We start from the raw sequence: 8978 nt of genomic DNA, 5'->3' as shown, positions 1-8978 counted from the left end.
ACTTCAAAAAAGCAGCTGTCACCAAAGGCTCTGACCCATTGATCTCGGAGGACAGAGATCCTCCACTGCCTGCACATAAGCAATAAGCACAGGGAGCTGACCCAGACCTGACTGAGGCCTCATCTCAACTGCGTGCCCACAGACTGACTTTGCATTTGGTTTGTTATCTTCCTACTTCCTGTTCTGTTTTGTTTGTTGTGTGACCTGTCTTGTGCTTTCTTTTCTGTGACGTGTAAGAAGCCAAGTTAAACACGGGGTGAAATGTCATTGAGTTTGGAATTTTGAACCTGCTCTATCATTATGTTTGCCTTGCTTTATGAGTGAAGAAAGCTGACATGTGGAAAGACACAGTTCATGTGCACGCCTTCGTAGCATGCTCATGACAATACACCATGCAGTTCTTGCGGCGTTGGGTTTTGTTTCTTGCCCAGGATTTCCTGGAAAGCAAAGCACAGGTGTCTCTACTCTCCAATCCCAAGAATTCGTGTGAGGATTCAACTGTCCTCCTTAGAGTTTCAGTCTGGGGCAGCGAGAGCAACAGAGTAACTCTTTCAGGTCTCGTAATATCTATATAATCATTGCTTTGTGACTCAAGAAGAAAAGAAATATTTTCTTTTTCCAACTTTCTAGTTAAAGAAAATTTCAAATATTTGCAAAAGCAAAGAAAATATAATGAACCACATGTACCTGTCAGCCAACTACCACAGTCAAGTACTCAAAGCCGATCTTGTTTCATTTATATTCCCACTCATTCCCACCAGTAGTATTCTGAAAAAAATCCCAGACATCATACCAATCCATTTGTAAACATTTAGGTAATTTCTTGATGATAGGATTATTTCAAAAAGAAAACCATAATACTGTTATTACAGAACACCAATAATAATTTTTAATATCAAATATCTATTTAGTATTCATATATTTTGCACTTAGGAATCTAAGAAATATTTTGTTTTTTAAACAGTTGAATTGGGATCTAAACATGAACACTGCATTGCCATTGATTACTATGTCTTGTAAATGCATTTTTATCTACAGATAACGGCTCCATAAATCTCTGTACCTCCCTCTACCAAAAACAAAACAACAACAAACAAACCCGAAAGTCTTTCCTTAAAGAGAGCCATTCATCCTGTATTTTTCTTTTCTTTTTTATTAGTTTCAGAGGTAGAGTTCAGTTCATTAATTACATATAACACCCTGTGCTCATTACATCGCACGCCTTCCTGAATGCCCATTACCCAGTTATCCTGTCCCCCACCACCTCCACTCCAACCATCCTCAGTCTATTTCCTAGAGCTCAGCGTCTCTTATGAGGTTTGGCTCCCTATCTTGTATATTTTCAAGAAATCCTCATCTGTACTCTAGTTGGGAGATTATCCCCACGCCCACCTCCCACATACACACGTTCATCAGACATCCTCCTTAATCTTCAACCTCCTTGCCATTGCCACCTGTATTTATGTATGACGCATAAGCCCAGACTGGTGTGTTTCAATACAGGATAAACTCATTGCTTCAAGTAAAGCTTAAACAGGTGTTGTTGAACTTCTGAACATATAATGATACAAGGACCTAGGATCTCTTGTGCCTCCACCAGGTCTCCACACCATTTGCCTTTTGAGTTTGCCAAGCGGGTCTCTCATTCCAGCCAGCCAGCCAGCCAGTGGAGAGCGAAAAGAGCATGGTTTATCCCTGGTGGAGGTGGTTAAATTTTTTTAATGCACAGAGCCTGGATATGCTGCACACCATATCCACTCAAATCCTATAGCCACTCTTAACTGATAGAAGGGTGGGATTTAACAATTTGTTGTGTGCCAGAAGGAAAAAGAAATGGGGTTAGTCTAAAATCAGGTAGTCTTTGCTTTTCTCCAAGGGCTATTCTTTTAAAGCTCAAAATCCAAAATGATAGCTTTTTTCCCCCTCTCTTATTCTGCTCTGTTATCTCTTTCCCAGTTAATACACTTCAATTTTTAGATTTACCTAGTTTGGTCAAGCAGCATCATGGTGTTACAGGAAGTACTAGGGTTGAGGAAAAATAACATCAGTCACAATTTCAAATTTTTTTTCCCTGCATGCAATGCAGCATTTTTTAAAGACAGGCTTGCAGTATAGTTGGATTGAGTTTGGATCCTTGATCTACCATTATCTAGATGGTGAACTTGGGTATTTTAATTTCTCTGAGCTTTGCTTCCCACATTTATAACACTAATCATGTTTTATTTCATAAGATTGAAATAAAAGGGAAATAAAATAAGAAAAGAATTTAATATATCACCTGATATAAGGTAAAATATCAATAAATGGTAGGTAGTAACAGTAAAGCAAATAATAAATTTTCTCCAACTGGTAAGCCATTCCCCTTTACTCTAAGCCTGGTACTATAGATTAAACCTCTATATAGACATTGAATTTCTGAATGTAGTCATCAAAAGCTACCTGAAAAGTTTTGAATACCTGTCTCTCATCCTGAGTAAGAACAACTACAAAAATCAGAAGTAGCAGTTAAATGAGCTACAAAATGATATAAGGTTTTGTTATTTTGAATATTACAGATTATACTATGTGTATCATTCATACTTATAAATGGATTATTTCCTTTAAAAAAGGGATCACATTAGAATAAATTTTACTCTTGTTCTGATTCTTGTTCTCTATATTGTTTTGTTTTGCTTTGAACTTGTCAGTTATTGGCCTTTGGCAGTCTATGCAGCTGAATCTCCAAATGCCTGGAAATGAGAATTTGTCAAGGTAACTCTTGTCTTGCCCTTCTCCACTGCCAGCCTGAGGGATCCAGCTGGAAATAAGAGCAGCTGCTCTCGGTGCCCTACTTTAGGACACTTCAAACGCAGCTTTAGCTTTATCCTGTTTTAAGTACAGACATTTCAAGACCCCATGGAATGGGACATGACCCATCTACTTTATATTTGGATGGTACTTTTACTGAAGTTGGCTACAGAGGTGGGGGAGGGGAAGGAAGAGATGGAGTGAGAGCCTATTGATGCCAGGTCAATGCTATTTGTATTTTTAGAGTATCTTTCACTTCCAAGAATGTGTCCACTATATCTCAGTGTGTTCAATCATATCTGCCCCTCAAAACTTAGGTGGTTTTCAAAAAACAAAAAAATTAGAGGTGGTGTTTAAGTTGAAAGAAGGTGAATCTGGTTGGGAACTGGACCTGTCCAACTTTGAGGGTTACTCTCCTCACAGAGAACCTTCCTTCCTCTGGTAGAAGGGAGTCACCATTCCACTGCTCTGCTAACGGCCTATTTTTGTGTTCAGGAAGTAGAGTTATTGCAGAATCATGAGAATTGGATATGGAAAGAATTCACGAAGCAATCCATTCCAACTTCAGGCCACTTAAGAATTTTTAGTCTGCTCTCCAATGGTAGAGGAGCAGCCACATGCCTCTGTGCGCTGAGCTGTTTCCAACCAAGACTAAAATTCTGTCAATTTCATAAACAAAACCAGAGAGGTGTTAACAATAGTCTATTCACAGTTATATTTAAATAGATTGGCTTCCCATGAAAGAGATTACATTTCTACAGCCATTTTCCTCTACAGGACAGTCATGATTTGGTGAACAAAACCCCAAACCACCACGTATTGATGAAAATATATACATGTTAAAAATTAAATAAGACAAAAATTCAGTATAAAGTACTTAAATAACTGCAAAGTGAGAAACCCGTCAAAATACATGTGACACAAAATAGGATTTTGATAAGATAATGGGATCTTGTCATTATCACCCTAGTATCTATACAAAAGCCACATCTTAGTTATAGATTCAGAATGTCAGGGGGAGAAAAATGAGATTTTCAAACAAGTATCATTTTAAAGATAAAATGAGGACCTACAGAAATTAAGGGACTTGCTTAAGGGCTCCCAGCAAATTATTAGAATTCTTTAGTGACCCACACACCAGGAGTCTCTGCACTATAGAACACTCCTGTCGATTAATTGCTCAGAATCTCTGCAAATATCTGATTGAAGTTTCCAAGTCTCATTGCTACCAGATAGCTTCAGCAAGATTTGGTACAGCATCTGGTGAATGAGAAGCCTCTGAAGAACCTATGACTAAATTAAATGTGTGGTGAACTTGTTGGGGTTGGGGAAAAAAACCTACTGGAAAGTGCCTTGACCTTACAGGAAAATAGCATCTGAGGATGGAAATCAACAGTATAATATTTTAGTACCATCTCTGCCTCTGAATTGTTGGGTGAGCTACAGTAATTACCGGACTTCTGCAAAATGAAAGGATTTAATTAAGTCATTCCTAAGGCCCCTCTTTGAGCTCTACTAGTTTACCCAGCATAGGTGTTCTTGCTCAATAAGTACTTATTAAAGGAATTTTGCACATATGTCAGTGAAAGATTCTTTCATCATATAAAGTTCAGAGCATGTCTTTCATTGGAAGAAATTAACAAGGAAATGTTAACCAGGCGTATTGATTTATTTTACAAACAACTATACTCTATATAACCTTTGTGAGGTTATGCCCTAATGTTCTAGAATAATAGATATATGCATTTAGTGCTGAAAAAGTCAAAGACTTGAAAAATAATATAAAAAAGAAGTAACCCCCCTATTGAAATGGCTTCTATTCACAGTAAAAATTTTAGGCTGGGAATTTTACCAACATGGAAAACATAAATTGAAGGGTAAGAAATAAAAGTGGGAGGATGATGAAAATGTTGGGGAAATCCTTAAATTGAAAAGTTTCTGCAATGTAGTCAAAGTCTCATGAAGGAAAGGGGACCTGCTTGCTGTAGACGAGTATCTTAATATTGCACAGAATATCTTGAGCAATCTACTTCCCGATTCTTCCCTCAGCAAATTCTTTTCAAAATCGTATTTTGAGCTGTTTATCACCGTGGAAATATGTTTGATTTATAAATGGTGAGACATGATAAACGATGTTTGTTTTACAGAAATAAGCATCACAGTCAATATTTCTGGACGGTATTTGTTCTACATAAATTCTTATTAATATGCACTCTACATACTGAGTTTGATATTAAGAAACAGAATTACAATAAAATTCAGTCAAAATATCTGTCAGGCAGGAAACTTTTGTAACCTAGAGATTAATAGACGTTTGACTTCCTTTCCTGAAGGCTCCAACCCTGTGCACCTACTTTGAGTCTTTTATCACAGCACCTGTAACTCATCACTGCACCCTCTCATTGACACACTTGACTTCATCCACTACACTTGCCTTTGATTGCCTTTGAGTACAGAAAACATCTTATCCATCTTCACATACCCAGGAAGTCCTGATTCTAAGACATAATAAATGTTTTTAAATTAATGAATGAAAATTAAATTATGTGTTTTGGTGACATTACTACACTTACTGTCTGTGTGAATTCAGCAAAGTCCACCACCGTCTCTGAGCCCAGATCTTGAATACGAAGAATGACAGTAACAGTGATTATGTGGCTACCTCATAGGATTATCATATTAATTAAATGAAAGAGGGGGTGTGATTGTGTACTGTAATTGTAATTGGCTCTATAAAGTGAATTATTAAGTGTGCTTTCTGAATGACTATACTATTTATCCTTCAAGATGGTTTAGTCCAGAACATGGATGTGAAGGATAGAAGATAGCAAAGACTCACAGAGTCTGGTCACTTTCATTTTCATCACACTGATCTTTCTCTCACATTGATTTCCTTTCCCATATCTGTTCCAATTTAGTGCCTCTTCTACCACTAGTGGAACTAGCGCCTCTCTATTAGATTGCCTCTCTCTCATCTCCTTGAGACATGTTACTTGCCGAATAAATCCTCATTGGTTGATTTGTTAACTTCTATTGCTTTCACTGTCCTCATCTCTGCCTCAAAATCCTACCCTTTCTAGTTTTGCAGTTATCCTGGCAAATGCCTGGAAGATCCTAGAACCCAGCCTGGGATCACAATGTTCAGTATGTGGAACCACCATGTTGGAATCAAATGCTCAATGGAGTCTTCACATTTTTATAACTTAGAGCCACTGAGGACAGAACTTTGGAAATGATTAAGTCCACTATTTTTCAATGTAAGGATGAGAGAGAAGATAGAGAGAAAGGGCATTGTTCAAGGTCACTCAGCTTATTAGAGGCAGAGCTGAAATTAGAACTTTAGTTTCTCGACTCCTAATTTAGAGTTCTTTCCACTGAACAATTCTGTCTCCTTTTCTAGTGCTAAAGTTTGAAATAGTCAGAATTGTTCAATACCTTTAAATGGCCTGGTGTAAATTCCAAGGACCATTAGGCTCATTCCTCTTGGGGTCACCCTGACACACAACCCTAAGCCAGCCATTTGCAGACCAACCCAGGGACAAGGAAGGGGCCTGTGTTATGCAGTGTGTGTACATTGGTTACTACAAGTATCTGCAGTTTTAAGAACTCTCTGTGGATCGCATTTCCCTGCAAGTTGCACTGCAGTGACCCAGACACAACACTGACAGCTGTGGAGTAAATAAATAAAAACAGAGTATTTTGATCCTAATGGGGGGGGAGGGGTAGTGAGAGCTTGAGGACAAGAAGAGAAGGGGGCAGACAGAATGAAACAGCACAGCTGTGAAAAGAACAGATGCTGGCCAGGAGAGAGGGAGAGAGAGAGAGAAGGGAGGAGAGAGAAGATTAGGGTTCCGTCAATGTCAGAAATGTTGCAGCACTTGGAAAGGGATGCACATACTTGGGACAGGTGGGAAGTGTTTACATTAAAACCAGAATATCAAATGCCTTCCTGAATGCTAGCCAGATCATTAAAGACCCAAGTTGACCCAAGGGAAAAAGCTGAAGTCCTTGCCCAGGGAGCCCATTACAGAGAAAGCCTCCTGGATTCTTTATATTCCATTCAAATACTGGATATCAGCTGTGTGTTGCTGGATATCAGCTGTATGCATCAACACATTACACTGTATGCCAGAGGATCTCAGAGTGTGGTCCCCAGACCAGTAGCATCAGCATCACTAAAGAAATTGATAGAAAAGTAAATTTCCTGGGCCCTCTGAAACCTATTGAATCAGAAACACTGGGGATAGGGCCTCAATTTGTGTTTTAACAAACCGTCCAGGTGATTCTGAAGCATGCTCAAGATTGAGAACGCTTATTCTCTTTGCATGATACTGCTCAGCTTTCTCAGGCTCCTCCATAAACCCATCACCCCCAGTCAATAGGACTCTGCACCTTGGTCTACCTGGGTCTGCAGGACCCATGTTCTGACATTAGCAAGCGCAAGTCTCTCCATAGAAGCGACAGAGGAATAAGACTGTACACCTTGTACCTCCAGAACCTAGGGCAACAGACCAACTAAACCTTTAGGACTAAAACCTGAAATCCATGCATGGAGATTTCACTTAGTAAATGGTGTCCAATGCACACCTCCCACCAGAGGTTGGCCCCGTACATGCACAACAACCTCAGTTCCAAGGCCATTTTAAATAGCCTTCAGCAGTTCTTTCATTTACAAAACACAAAACATTTCCCATTAATTTATTGAACTTGAGCATATCAGTGTCTAGAGTCAGAAAATTTGGCTGAAGGAAGTTCAGTTTAACATGAAGAAAAATGTATTCTCTATCCCTTGACATTATTTTTAGGTGTTATTGATATAGTGGCTAGGAATCAGGAGCTCTAGCTCTTTAGGCTACTTTTTCTACTAGTCTGACCCCTGATTCATCTTGACTTTCTCCTTCTATAAAATGAGAAGCTTGATTAGAGAGGGTACTTAAGGTCTTTTTTCAGCTCTAACAGATAATATCTTTGTAGTAGAGTTGGCTGGCTAGTAGAGCCAATTAGAGCAATTAATTAGGTGAAGGTTCTAAGTTCAGTTCTCTGTGTGGTCTTCAGGGTTTGGCTCAGGATGGTCCATCCTCCTTTAATAAACATTGGTTTCATTGGACTCTGGTGGTTCAATGTATGGCATGGCACCAAGATATCAGTCACCCCTTGGGGAAAAATGACTCATTTTCTGTACATACTACTTTGTGCCCAACAGTGCTATGGCCTCACCTTATTATCGAAGAAGCTATCTTAGATGAGAAAAGAGTTTATAAGCCCAGAAAATGGTTTCCTAACCTTTTCCACTAGACTCTGTCCTTGTGTTAAATACCTCAGCATAACCAGGGTGCCAAAAGATGCAATTCTAAAATTATAGAATAGTATAACTAGAAATTCCTTTAAAAAGAAGGTGGGAGAGAAAGACTACTTAGTCCTAACCTTGTGCCAGAAACTATGTTACATGCTTTACCGTGACTATTTTACTTCATTGAAAAAGTCTAGGCTTCTCCTTCTCAGTTGACTGATGGGAAACCAGAATTCTCAGAAGAGAAAACCAGGGTGACAGGTCAAACAATGACTTAGAAGCAGACCCAGGGGACTAGACTCTGTCCTGGGGTCTTTCCAATCTGTTTTGTTCCCTTTCCTGATATGACCCACCCTTCAACTTGTTCACTTCCAAAGGCCTATTACCCTTCCAGAAAAATTAGAGGCAATACAGAAGTGAGAAAATTTTGAAAAGAAAAAAAAAAAGTTTTAATTTCCCACTGCTATGGCCCACTACAAAAATAACTGCATTTTAAAACTTGGGAATAACAAAACAACAACAACAACAACAACAACAACAAAAACTTGGGAATAACAAAGTCTCTGAGAATAATTAAGGATCAGCTCAAAAGAGCACCCAGGCAGGACACCTGCGTGGGTCAGCAGTTGAGCACTGCCTTTGACTCAGGTCCTGATCCTAGAGTCCCGGGATCGAGTCCCACATTGGGCTCCCCATGGAGAGCCTGCTTCTCCCTCTGCCTATGTCTCTGCCTCTCTCTCTGTATCTCTTATGAATAATAATAATAAAAAGGAGCACCCAAGCAATCACTGCTGTGGCAGGGATTCTGGGTGTGGACCTCTAGAAAGGCTCTGCTCTCCCAAAATCAGGGGTCACAGAAGCCACAGTTTGGAGACACAGAATAACGGCAATAGAAAAAATG

The sequence above is a fragment of the Canis lupus genome, chromosome 34 (genome assembly GCF_003254725.2).
Source record: "Canis lupus dingo isolate Sandy chromosome 34, ASM325472v2, whole genome shotgun sequence".
NCBI classification, from domain to species: domain Eukaryota; kingdom Metazoa; phylum Chordata; class Mammalia; order Carnivora; family Canidae; genus Canis; species Canis lupus.
The sequence above is the reverse complement of the archived record's forward strand: the minus strand, read 5'-3'. Positions refer to the sequence as shown.